Below are 14,478 nucleotides of genomic sequence, written 5' to 3' on the forward strand. Positions count from 1 at the left end.
AATGTAATATCAGAATCGGAGGAATGACGCAATGCTCGCAGTTTCTCGACTGGCCGATGAGTGCAACTGTTTAAGTTCATCATTCCGGTCTACTTCGGACTCCAGCGGCCCCCTTTCCCACCTTCACCTCGGCAGCAAGGATCTCGCAGTTCTTGCTGCCGAGGGACGGGCTCCTCGGAACCGGCTTGTTCCTTCTAAACAACTTTGTGCTCGACGTATGGCAGGCAGGTTTGTTCAAGGGTGTCGAACTGGCGGAAGGATGGGCGGACAGCTCGGCGGAGGATGGGGCTTCATCTGTGGTCTGGACGCACTCAGCAAAGCCAGTTCTCTCGCAAAGTGGCGGTCCTCCTGTGTCCCGGTCCTCTACCTCCTCTGTGGCTCTGTGGTCCTGGGCGCGTCTGCTTCTGTCTCACTGGTCTCGACGGCACGACACTCATCGACCGGTCGAGAAACTGTGAGTATTGCGTCATTCCTCCGATTCTGATATTGGATTTGAATTATTTGGGAAGGTGCCAGAAGATTAGGCTTTGGGATTCATGATACCACGGTCTCTGTGAGTCTTCTGGTTAAGTCTGAAGCCGATTAGAGCTCAGCGTCTTACAGTAAAGGGTCACGGAGCTATAAGTTGTGCCATTTCCCATTAAGCTACTCGTGAAGTTGTCCAAGTAATGAAGGGTTGTTTTAGGTGTCCAAAAATGGTGTTTGGGTTAGTTAAAATACATCTTTACCAATTAACAATTGTTTTATTTATTTCCCACAGCGAGGACAGTTTTCATGTGCCAGTCCCTCCTGGTGTAAGAGCGCTCACATTTAACAAATCTGAACATTCAAGCAGGATGAGCCTAATGAACAGCAATATATTTGAGCTCTTATTTGTATTTGTTTTTATTTTTCCAGGTGCAGAAGGACTTCAGCAGTCCGGGGACGGCGGAGGTGCTCGCAAAGCGCGTCGACACACCCTCGGCGTCCTCCGACAGACCCTTCGCGTCTGCGCTTTCTTCCAACGGACCCCTCTCCTCGGCCTCCCCTTGGCCGCCTGGCAGCTCGGGGGATCCCACCGACTGCAACGCTTTACCTAAAGCGCTAACAAACATAAATGAATACACCTTAATGACTTAGGCGAGTCTTTTGTCTATGTACTTTTTCTTAACTGTTTCCGATTACCACGTATGGTTAAGGTGTACTCAAAAAGAGCCGTCTGGTGGAAAACCATCCGACACGCACTCCCAACTGTTTACCCTGGAGAGAAAATAAATTAAAAAGAAAACCATGACATTGACAATGTTTGACAACACGCGACTCATGTCAAAACACATTCATTCAGACTGACAATTCACACAGTGAAATCAACACTAAAAAAAAGAATAAAAATACATAGTTTTTTTTCTCATTGCGAGTAATTTTCTATATTGTGACATTTTGTGATGAAGAATTCCGTCTCACCATGCTTCCTCTCACTACAGACAAAATTAATTTTTTTTCACATTGTTTCTCTTATCAACTGTTTTTCACATTGTTTCTCTTATCAACTGTTATGCTCTGTGTCATGAGCACACTGAAGCAAATTCCTAGCAACCTGCGCTGAGTTGTATGGCAATAAAGTATTGAATCTTGAATCTTTTTCTTGTACTCTGTTTTTTCTTCTTTTTTTTTCAAATACAATATGAATTCAGTTGATTGGTGTGGAGGACAATTCTAGCCTTGTGGATAGACAACTTTATCCATAGACATTACAACAGATGCAGATGCAAAGAATAATTGATTTGGACTGAGAGCTAATGACTAAAGTGCTTTAAATTGTTTCAGTTTTGGTCAGTAAGAGTTGTTGTGCTTCATAACTACTGCATCATAGTGTTAGCCCAAAACAATCTAAATTATAAAAAAACAAACAAAAAAACCTGCTTCCGGTTAAGTTTGAAGCAGATTGTAGATCAAATGACTGAAATGGAACGGCCCCACAACTACTAACCGGGTCTCTTCCAATTGAAATACATATAAGGTCACTGCCGCCGTCAAGGAGATTCTGCTGCTGCTGCCACCGTTCAGGAAAGTCAATCACCGTCCTGTGGAAGACGATCAAATGACAGTTTCTTTCATTATAGTTTCACAACTAACTGAAGGAGTGTATTTGCCCTGTAAGCAGCCAGCATTCTCAATGACATTAAATATAAAATATATTTATATAAATTTTATAAATATAAAACTATAAAAAAGAACTGGCTTTAGGAAGGTGCTAGCAGGTTGGGGCTAGGGATTCACGGTCTTACTGCCTCTGTGAGTCTTCTGGTTAAGTTTAAAGCTGTTTGGAGTTCAAATGAGAGTTTCTAACGTTAAAGAGTTTGACACCTGTCAGTTGGGTCTCTCGCCATTAAAATACATACAACGTTGGTCCCCAGTGTTTTTAGTTAAATAAAATAAAGTAAAATAAAGTGGTAAAGTAGTCAGAGTTGTCTTAATATATTTAATGTTTTGTTAAAATGTCATACAAATAATAATTAGTTAACTATTTGGCCATTTTTTTTTAAATGGGCCTCATCCCCCACAATTCTTTGTACGCACCTGCAGCCAATTGAACCCTACTGCACGTGGGACCTACCAATTAAAAGGCTCATGCAGGTGGGTGAAGGGGGAGGGTTCAGTGAGAGGGTAGAGCAGTTGCTGATAGGAAAGGAGACAGGAGACAGCGTGATTTGGACAGCTTTGGAGCAGATCTTGATTTTTGAGGTAAGAAACAACACAAATTACTTTTTCTAACTTACAGTTACTGACTTAGTGTTGTGTTAGTTGTTGTTTGTTGAAGTAATTTCAGTAATTTCAGAAATAAAGCACTTTTGCAGGTTCCTGTAATTTTTCACAACTTTTTTGGTTTGTTAAAATGTCATTTAACACATTAGTCGAAATTAAGAAGTACTTAATTGTTTAACAAGTCATTTTCACGTCGTGTGTGGGTCGTTTGAAAGTCATTTAACACAGTAATTTTCACGTCGTGTGTGGGTCGTTTGAGAGTCATTTAACACAGTAATGCAAATTAAGAAGTACTTATTTGTTTAACAAGTCATTTTTGCTGAGGTAGTTGTTTTTCGACGTGGTTTAAGGGTTTTGATGTTCTCCTGGGAGTTTAAGCCAGACATTTAACACAATACGTCATTTTCCCGGGAAATTAAACAAGCCATTTAACACATGAATGCAATTTATTGATACTTAATGGTGTAAATGTTTGTTCGTTTGTTTTTAAAGGGTTTGATGTGGTTAACACTGTTAATGAAGTCATGATTAACATATTTACAAACATTGCATCACAAATGAAATTGCAATTTAAAATGGAATGTAACATGTTTCCCAGTTAAGAACATTCTTAACACATTGGGACCATTTGAATTAAAATGAAGTATGAGATACATCAATTTTAATCGTCCTAATTTGATACAACCTAATTAATTCATATATTTAAAAAAAACAAAATGTTCTATTGTGCTTTTTGTTTCCATGTACAGAGAGTGAGAGTTGCAGAGTGTGAGTTGTGGAGTGAGAGTGCACAGATTGAGTTGCGGTGTGAGTTGTGGAGTAACAGTTGTGGCGTGAGAGTGCACAGATTGAGTTGCAATGGACGGGGATGAGCCAGTCTCAACCCGCCAACCAAAAGGGAAAATGGGACACAAATGTCCAATGTGTGGGCTGGAGTATGCAGACTTGATGCAGCACCTGAAACTAGGTGAACATGTGATGAACAGAACAGAACTGGACCTTCTCTGCAAGCTATCACACAGACAGTAAGTGTCTTATCTAATGTATTTAATTTATTCATTGGTTTATCTTTATAACTTGGCCTTTTTGAGGCCTTTTTTATTTTATTTTTATATATTTTTTTTTTTAAATAACGGGCCAATTAATAAGTCCTAAATGGATTCATGGCTTCAATATGGGTTTGAAATTCATTACTATCTCTGAGTCCTCTGGTTGAGTTTGAAGCTGATTGGAGCACAAATGAGTTTCTTACATTAAAGTTTTTCACAGCTAGTAGCTGGGTCTTTTCCCATTGAAATACATATGAAGTTGGTTCCCAGCGGCCTCCTGACCTTTGGAAGCTCATTTAACTCTTTGCTGCATAATTTTGATGTTGGGCACCTCATCTAATAAAAATATTTTGGGTTTTTTTTCCTATAAATGTACCAGAATTGCAGCAACATTACATTAGAGTTTCACAGCTAGAAGCTGGTTTTTTTTTACCCCATTGAAATGCATATGAAGTTGGGCCTTGGTTTCATGTTTTGTGTTGGTTTTCCATTTCCTGTTGTATTTTGAATCTGTTCTCTTCAGTCATGTCTTGTTTTTACTTCATGCCTTGTGTTTTCCCCTCCGTGATGTATTTCACCTGTTCCTGCTTATTACACTCACGGTTTTATTTTTATTTATTGCTAAACTTCCTATACCCCAAAAGTGTAGGCAGTCAATATTTTTCACTCTACTTCTACAGCTTCACCGCCAGCCTGGATTGCCCGGTCCGACTGTGCGAGTCCAAGAAAATCACCAGGCTGGACAAGCACCTGCAGAGAGTCCACAAGCTGGGGGTAAGAATTGGACATTAGTCCAATGTGTGGTTTTTGTGTCTTGGTGAGGCCATTCCAGATTCGTAAATGCAGCTCTAGAATGAAATTGGTTTTTACCTGAAAGGGACTCGCATGTAGAATCTGGGTTATTTGGTAAATCCAATGGGTTGGATATCTTTGAAAATTAAAAGAATACTCCTCATTGTGAAACGTGCTATATTGAATTTAATCCTGCACCTTGCCTACAAACTTTGCTTGATGCTAAAAGTAAATAAAATACTGACAATAGTAGAATATATTAAAACAAAATCCTCCCACTTTAGACACACTAAAATGTTTAACTTTCATATTTTCAGAATGAAATGGTGACATTGTATGTTCAGAAGGCAAAGGACCGCTACATTTCGAGAGAACTGGCATTGCTGAGGGCGTCCAAACCCCACCCGCCGATGGTATCCCATCTCGGTGAGGTTGATGACGGTGCTATAGAAGAGGGGATCAGGAGGAAGCTCGGGGACCCTTCCTCAGTCCCGCCTGCCACTGAGGTCACGGCCCGATGCCCAGCTAAGACATCTGCACCTCGTTCAACCAGCGTGGCCCCGTCCAAGGCCCGACCTGCCACCAATAGGTCTGCGCCCGTTTCCGCCCGTGTGACATCTGCACCTCGTTCTACCAGCGTGACCCCGTCCAAGGCCCGATCTGCCGCTGACCTGTCCACGCCTCGTTCCGCCCGTGTGATGTCTGCCCCTCGTTCCGCCCAGGCCCCACCTGCCGCTGACCCGTCTGCCCTTCGTACCGCCCGTATCACACCTTTGAATGAACCTGCCTGTGATGACGTAGACCCATCCTCCGCCGAACGGTCCGACAGTCCGTCCACCACTGTGACACCATCGAACGACGATGCCTGTGAGGACGTAGACCCATCCTCCGCCGAGCGGTCCGACACTCCGTCCACCAGTGTGACACCGTTTAACGAACCTGCCAGCTGTTCACCGAGAAGGACGTTGTTTAGAAGAAACAAGCCGCTTCCAAGGACTCCATCTGCCCACTGCAAGAACTGTGTGATCCTTGCTGCAGAGCTGAAGGTGACGAAAGAGCTTCTGGAATCCGAATTAGACCGGAATGATGAACTGAAACAGTTGCACTCATCAGCCAATCGAGGAAAGGTGAGCATTGTGTTATTCCTCTGATTCTGATGTTACATTTTCCGTATTTGGAAAGTTGCTAGAAGGTTAGGCAGTCTTCTGGTTAAGTTTGAAGATGATTGGAGTTCAACTGAGTTTCTTGTATTAAAGGGTCCCGATGCTAGAAGTTGGGTCTTTCACCACTGAAACGCGGGATTGATAAAATGCAGTGCACTGCAATATGTCACATAGTAAGCTCATATTCTCAAATTCCAGGCAGTGAAGTACAGGAGGCACAAGCCCTATTCGCCATCGAAATCGCCAAAATATGGTAAACGTAACAATCCTGTCAATGTCAAACTACTTGATTATATTTTTTTTTCCCTTAGTTTCATAATTTTGGGGCTTTTGTTTTGTAGACTTGTGTGTTGTAAAAGTGTGTTCTTGTGACGATAGTTAAACTGGTGGAGGAGTTCAAGGATTACACGGAAGGAAGCAATCCCACGCGGAAAATGAAGGAGAATGCCCGCCAGCGAGCTAACCACGTCCTGCAGTTTCTGACGTTCATGTCCGAGCCTGTTATGCCACACATGAACCTTCTCTTTCTAAAGGACCACGGTCTGATCAGGAAGTAAGTACAAATTGTAAAGACTATCAATGTCTAAAAGAGTAGAAGACGTGACCTAATTGATATTTTTGTATTTCAAGATTTGCAGCCAAACTGTGTGATCAAGGCTTGAAACCAACGACAGTAAGAAGCTACCTGATGGATGTGGTCGCCTTTGTGAAGTACATTATGTGTATGCCGCCAGAAGGGGTGAAAATAGGCGTAAAAAGCCTAAATGCGCTCCTTGTGGAACTTCGGGCGAGGGTGAGGGACGTGTCCAGAGCTGTGGTAGGGCAACAGCTGGCTCAGCGCCGCAAAAAGTCCAGTAAGGTCACACCCCCCCCCCCTTCTCTCTATTTGTTGACAAATCAGAAAACGCAGAACACGTGAATAATAAATTCTTTCAATTTTCAGGGCAACTGGTGAAAGCGACTAAACATGCGTGGTTTATTCAGAACGCACCAACAAGGATTACTACTGCACTCGGTAAGAATCACTGATCACTGCAGTACTTAAGATTTATATTATACACGTGAACACTGGGGAGTCCTGCTGATCTAATGTGATAGGGACTCACACCTAGAAACTGGGTTTATGCATGTTCAATAAGTGTGTATATATTCTACTGAAGTAATTTGAGCTCTGGATTAAGATCACTGCTCACTGCAGTAGTTTGAATATAATGTGTGTTTTACTTAAGACTATATTATACACTTTACCTGTGGTCAGGCCTGCTGATCTAACGTGATAGGGACTCGGACCTAGAAACTGGGTTTAGGTATGTGTTGGTCCATAAATGTGTGTGTATGTATATATTCTACTGAAGTAATTTGAGCTCTGGATTAAGATCACTGCTCACTGCAGTAGTTTGAATATAATGTGTGTTTTACTTAAGACTATATTATACACTTTACCTGTGGTCAGGCCTGCTGATCTAACGTGATAGGGACTCGGACCTAGAAACTGGGTTTAGGTATGTGTTGGTCCATAAATGTGTGTGTATGTATATATTCTACTGAAGTAATTTGAGCTCTGGATTAAGATCACTGCTCACTGCAGTAGTTTGAATATAATGTGTGTTTTACTTAAGACTATATTATACACTTTACCTGTGGTCAGGCCTGCTGATCTAACGTGATAGGGACTCGGACCTAGAAACTGGGTTTAGGTATGTGCTGGTCCATAAAAGTTTGTCTATGTTCTACAGAATCTTTCATTGAAATGATAATGGTGAGTCCTGAGCTTAAACATTCACCATTGCTGGTTCTTTACCACATCACTGGGCTAATATTGAGGCTTGTCTTTACATCACGGGGTCTTGCATGTTGAAACTGGCTCTGGCTGGATTCTGTAAAGTGACTTGAGACAATCCCACTTGTTAAAAAAATAAATAACAAATGCACTATATAGATAAAATGTTGGGTTTTGGTGTAGTGGTGATGGCGCTAGGCTTTGGTTTGTGGGTATGGGAAGTCCGTAGCTAAAGGACTTGACCATTGCATGAAGTGGTCTTCCTGTGCTTTTACAGATTCTCTAGAGAAAAAACCCGAGGATAAGAAGAGGCAGAGGATGTTTTTCGGGCTCCTGAGTGGCTACATCGTGGCGGTGACTGGGCACAGAAAAGGAGTCTTGCTAAATATGACGCGGAAAGAGGTCAAAGAGGCGGACAAATTGAAAAATGGCAGTCGCATCATACGGGTAAGTACAACAATGCTGACTGCAAAGTTCATTGTATGTTTATTGAGTCGCTCTGAGAGAAATGTCATTTTTTTGATATTATAGGTGGAACAGCACAAAACCGTTCGCTACTTCGGCCAGGCGGCCGTACCGCTGGAAAAAAAAGAGTACGTCTGGTTCCTCAGATATAACTGTCTCCGGTCTCGCATTGAGGGAGGACTAGAAGCGGCAACCTTCTTCCACACTTCCAGTGGCTCGGAGTGCCAAAAGCTTCCAGAGTACTTTAAGGAGGCGTGGGAGTCGTTGGAGTTGGGAAAGGCCCCGAGCTTCAACCTCCTCCGTTCCTCTGTGGCTACTTATGTGAGACAACTTCTAATCTAGTTTTTCTTATATGCAATAATGTGTGGTGAAATGTGGCATGCATTTTAGTCCTGTGTGTTTTCTGTTTTACATTTTTCATTCCTCTAGACAAAGAGGCAACTGGGCTCGAAGGAATACAAACGAGTGGCGGCCTTCATGTGTCATGATGAGAACACTGCCAAGAAGTTTTATCATGGTTCGTTAAATCTAATCGTAATTGTGATTGTAATCCAATGCAGTTTGGTTAAATTCAGCTGATGTTTCCACGCAGTCTGCTAGCTGTAGGTTTCTATATGCACTGAAAAAGCATCACTTACTTTCCGTTTACTATGTTCAACATCTATTCATTTTTCCATTGCTTTCCACAGCGGATGACCCAGCGGCCGAGGTCTTCAGAAGCAGAAATTTATCCATGACAGCAATCAGCACTTACGCTGTCAAGAAAGGTGAAGAAGCAGCCACAGAGGAGGAGGTTGAGGACGGGGACGAGGTAGAGGACAGTGATGTGGACGAGGACGAGGAGGAGGAGGAGGAGGAAGAAGAAGAAGAAGAAGAAGAAGAAGAAGTAGTAGTAATAAAGGAACGGGACACAGAGGATGAGGTAGATGACCGGGACATGGAAGAAGAAGTAGTAGTAATAAAGGAACAGGACACAGAGGATGAGGTAGATGACTGGGACATAGAAGAAGAAGAAGTAGTAAAGGAACGGGACACAGAGGATGAGGTAGATGACCGGGACATGGAGGAGGAGGAAGAAGTAGTATTAGTCGAGGAACGCGACACCGAGGATGAGGTAGAGGACCAGGACATGGAGCGGCCCTCTACGTCTGAAGCGCAACAGAAAGACCCTTCAAAACCTTCCGTCCCTGGAAAGCATCCCTCTGAAGCGCAACAGAAAGACCCTTCAAAACCTTCCGTCCCCGGAAAGCGGCCCTCTGAAGCGAAACAGAGAGACTCGTCAAAACCTTCCGTCCCCGGAAAGCGGCCCTCTGAAGCGCAACAGAGAGACTCGTCAAAACCTTCCGTCCCCGGAAAGCGGCCCTCTGAAGTGCAACAGAGAGACTCGTCAAAACCTTCCGTCCCCGGAAAGCGGCCCTCTGAAGCGAAACAGAGAGACTCGTCAAAACCTTCCGTCCCCGGAAAGCGGCCCTCTGAAGCGCAACAGAGAGACTCGTCAAAACCTTCCGTCCCCGGAAAGCGGCCCTCTGAAGCGCAACAGAGAGACTCGTCAAAACCTTCCGTCCCCGGAAAGCGGCCCTCTGAAGCGCAACAGAGAGACTCGTCAATACCTTCCGTCCCCGGAAAGCGGCCCTCTGAAGCGCAACAGAGAGACTCGTCAAAACCTTCCGTCCCCGGAAAGCGGCCCTCTGAAGCGCAACAGAGAGACTCGTCAAAACCTTCCGTCCCCGGAAAGCGGCCCTCTGAAGCGCAACAGAGTGACTCGTCAAAACCTTCCGTCCCCGGAAAGCGGCCCTCTGAAGCGCAACAGAGAGACTCGTCAAAACCTTCCGTCCCCGGAAAGCGGCCCTCTGAAGCGCAACAGAGAGACTCGTCAAAACCTTCCGTCCATGGAAAGCGGCCCTATGAAGCGCAACAGAAAGACTCGTCAAAACCTTCCGTCCCCGGAAAGCGGCCCTCTGAAGCGCAACAGAAAGACTCGTCAAAACCTTCCGTCCATGGAAAGCGGCCCTCTGAAGCGCAACAGAAAGACTCGTCAAAACCTTCCGTCCCCGGAAAGCGGCCCTCTGAAGCGCAACAGAAAGACTCGTCAAAACCTTCCGTCCATGGAAAGCGGCCCTCTGAAGCGCAACAGAAAGACTCGTCAAAACCTTCCGTCCATGGAAAGCGGCCCTCTGAAGCGCAACAGAAAGACTCGTCAAAACCTTCCGTCCCCGGAAAGCGGCCCTCTGAAGCGCAACAGAAAGACTCGTCAAAACCTTCCGTCCCCGGAAAGCGGCCCTCTGAAGCGCAACAGAAAGACTCGTCAAAACCTTCCGTCCCCGGAAAGCGGCCCTCTGAAGCGCAACAGAAAGACCCGTCAAAACCTTCCGTCCCCAGAAAGCGGCCCTATGAAGCGCAACAGAGAGACTCGTCAAAACCTCTCCCTAAAAAGCTGAAAAGGGGCGGAAAATGCCCCTTCAAAACAAATAGGGTAAGGGTGCCCTTAGAACCACACATTTCCACACAGTAATATCTTTCAATCGAAAATTGACGACATGTACTCTGTATTTATCTAGGAAGTGCCATCAGAACGGGAGGAAGAAAGGCCCCTTCAAATGAAGAGAAAACGAGAAGTGAGTTATTTTCAGTTCATTCACACATCTTTTAATTTTCCTTTTTTATTAAATTAATGAAAAACCATTGATCTTTTCCAATTATGGGATTGGGTCCTATCATCAGTTTCAACACTCTACATGTTGGTGGTATTTGTCTAATTTATCTTTGCCTTTTCTAGGAGGTCATGTCGAGCACCAATGAGACAGAGGATCAAAGACAACTCGCAGTCCCTGGCACCCTGGTTTATCTGAGTCCTGTGAAAGTGGAAACACCGGTTGTGAGTATAATTTACCAAATTTGTATACAAATAACAAACAGTGAAGAAACTAATATTGCGGAGATTGGATATGTATCATTGTGTACGTCTCTTTGAGTCTTCTGGGTTAAGTTTGGCAGCTGATTGGAGCTCAAATGAGTTTCTATCATTAAAGAGTCCCACACGTAGCAGTTGGATCTTTTACAATGGTAATACATATGAAGTTGGGTCTCCACGTAAGTAAGGGTTAGAGTAAGATCAATTTGGGATTCATTGTGTTATGGCCTCTGAGTCTTTGGGTTAATTTTGAAGCTGATTTGGAGCTCAAATGACATTTTATTACATTAAAGGGTCCCAATGGTAGAAGCTGGGTCTTTTCCCATTGAACCAATTATGAAGTTGCCTGTTTAATAAATGAAGGGTGTTTAAGGTGTCCAAAAATCTAAATCACTTATCATTGTTTGGGTTAGTTAAACTATATCTTTACCATTTCTTTAACAATTCTTTGATTTATTTCCCACAGAACGACAGATTTCCTGTGGCAGTCCATCCTGATGTAAGAGCACTCCCATTTAACAAATCTGAACATTCAAGCAGGATGAGCTACATGAACAGCAATATATTTGAGTTCTTATTTTGTATTTGTTTGTTTTTATTTTTCCAGGTGCAGAAGGCCTTTGTTAGTCCGGGGACAGCGAAGATGCTCAGACAGCACACACAGAGCATAACCGTGGATAAGAGAAACAATGTGAGGAGGATGATTTTCCATCAGACGGCTCTTTTTCAGTGCCCCTTACCCGGTAATTGGAAACAGTTGTAACAAGTACATCGACAAAGAGTTGACTAAGTCATTGAGGTGTATTCATTTGTTTGATACAGTTTCAGGTGAAGTGGTATCCCCTGAGCTGCCAGGTGGCCAAGAGGAGGTCGCTGAGGTCACTGAATCCAAGGGTGCTGAGTCCACTGAGTCCGAGGTCACTGAGTCCAAGGGTGCAGAGTCCGAGGTCGCTGAGGCAGAGTCCGAGGTCGCTGACGCAGAGGTCGAGGCGGCAGAATCCAAGGCGGAGGCGGCAGAGTCCAAGGAGGCAGAGGTCGAGGCAGCGGAGGAGGCAGAGGTAGAGGCGGCAGAGTCCGAGGAGGCGGAGGAGGCAGAGGTAGAGGCGGCAGAGTCCGAGGAGGCGGAGGAGGCAGAGGTAGAGGCGGCAGAGTCCGAGGAGGCGGAGGAGGCAGAGGTAGAGGCGGCAGAGTCCGAGGAGGCGGAGGAGGCAGAGGTAGAGGCGGCAGAGTCCGAGGAGGCGGAGGAGGCAGAGGTCGAGGCGGCAGAGTCCGAGGAGGCGGAGGAGGCAGAGGTAGAGGCGGCAGAGTCCGAGGAGGCAGAGGAGGCAGAGGTAGAGGCGGCAGAGTCCGAGGCAGCGGAGGAGGCAGAGGTAGAGGCGGCAGAGTCCGAGGAGGCGGAGGAGGCAGAGGTAGAGGCGGCAGAGTCCGAGGAGGCGGAGGAGGCAGAGGTAGAGGCGGCAGAGTCCACGGAGGAGGCAGAGGTAGAGCTAGAGGCGGAGCCCGAGGAGGTCGCAGAGTCCGAGCCCGAGGAGGTCGCAGAGTCCGAGCCCGAGGAGGTCGCAGAGTCCGAGCCCGAGGAGGTCGCAGAGTCCGAGCCCGAGGAGGTCGCAGAGTCCGAGCCCGAGGAGGTCGCAGAGTCCGAGGATGTGCATGAAAGTTCAGATTTTGAACTGCCAGCTGGCCAAGAGGAGGCTGAGAAGAAGGGTATTTTGCATTGACACTTTAAAGCTTGTGTTTGATTTTAAATGTTTAAAGCCTTGTTCAATAAACATTTTGAATGTAAATAAATTGCAGATGCAAAGAATGGTGTTTCTTTTTCAATTGATTTGGAGTGAGAGTGACTAAAGTTCTTTAAATTGGTTCAATTTTGGTCAGTGAGGCTTGTGCTTCATAACTACTGCATCATAGGGTGGTAGCCTAAAACAATCTAAATGAAAAAAACTGCTTCTGGTTAAGTTTGCAGCTGATGTGAGCTCAAATGACCGTTTACTGATGTTAAAGATTTTCACAAATACAAACCGGGTCTCTTCCCATTGAAATACATATGAAGTTGGTCCACAGCGGCCTCCTGACCTTTGGAAACTCATTTAACTCTTTGCTGCATAATTTCAATGTTGGGCTCCTCATCTAATACAAATATTGTGGGTTTTTTATTCCAAAATTGCAGCAACATTACATTAGTGTTTCACAGCTCGAAGGTGGGTCTTTTCCCATTGAAATACATATGAAGTTGGTCCTCAGCGGCCTCCTGCATAAGTTAAATAAAATAAAATGGTAATGTAGCTTCAAAATAGGCAGGCGCGATACAGGGGTGACGTACAATTGAGCCGTGGCAGTTTCGGGGCCTCAGGAGGCCCCCGTAAAGAACTGGCTTTGGGAAGGGGCTAGAAGGCTGGGGGTTGGGAGTCGTGATTGTACGGCCTCTGTGGGTCTACTGGATGAGTTTGAAGCTGATTGGACCTCAATTGACCGTTTACTTACATTAGAGATTTTCACACCTACAAACCGGGTCTCTTCCAATTGAAATACATACGAAGCTGGTCCCCAGCGTCCTCCTGTATAAGTTAAATAAAATAAAATGGTAATGTAGTCAGAGTTGTCTTAATATATTTAATGTTTTGTTAAAATTTCGAATAAATAATTAATTATTAGGCCTTTTTTTTCAATGGGCCCCAGCCCCCAGCCCCCAACATCTTTTGTCCGCCCCTGCAGCCAGCAGAGCTGTGGGCGGCGTCAATTAGAGTGCGTGCAGCGGCTACGCAGGTGGATCAAAGAGATCAGTGAGACGACAGAGAAAGCATGGGATCGCAGAAGTTTGAGGCAGAACTTGATTTTGAGGTAAGAAACAAAAGAAATTCCGTTTTATTAGCTTACAGGGACTGACATTGTCTTGTTTTAGTTGTTTATCTAAGTGATTTCAGGGAATTCGTTTTTTTTCTGTTAGCAAGCCATTTAAACACACTTGCGTCATTTTCCCGGGAGTTTCAGCAAGCCATTTAAACACACTTGCGTCATTTTCCCGGGAGTTTCAGAAAGCCATTTAAACACACTTGCGTCATTTTCCCGGGAGTTTCAGCACGCCATTTAACACATAAATGCAAACGAATGGTGCTTAACGGTGTACACTTTATTTTTCTATGGGTTTTACGTGGTTAACACACTGTTAATGAAGTCAGGATTAAGGTGCGTGCAGCGTTGCGCAGGTACATCAAAGGGAGCAGTGAGGGGGAGGGGAGAGCAGTCATAATTGAAGGATGAACATATTCTCAGCCATATCAATAAAATTGCAATTAAAATGGAATTTAACATGTTATTTTTTCCCATTTAGAACATTCTTAACACATTGGGACCTTTGAATTAACATGAAAAGTATGAAATGCCTAATTTGATATGACATAATTAATTCATATATCTAAAAAATATTCTACTGTTGTGCTTTTTGTTTCCATGTACAGAGAGGGAATATAGATGGGGATGAGCCAGGCTCAAGTCTGACTTCCACCCACAAACGAAAAGTCTGCAAAGTACGTGAACAGGTCTGCAACAAAATCTAATGCATTTTTGTGTCTATAT

This window comes from Sander lucioperca, chromosome 7, assembly GCF_008315115.2.
Source record: "Sander lucioperca isolate FBNREF2018 chromosome 7, SLUC_FBN_1.2, whole genome shotgun sequence".
NCBI lineage: Eukaryota > Metazoa > Chordata > Actinopteri > Perciformes > Percidae > Sander > Sander lucioperca.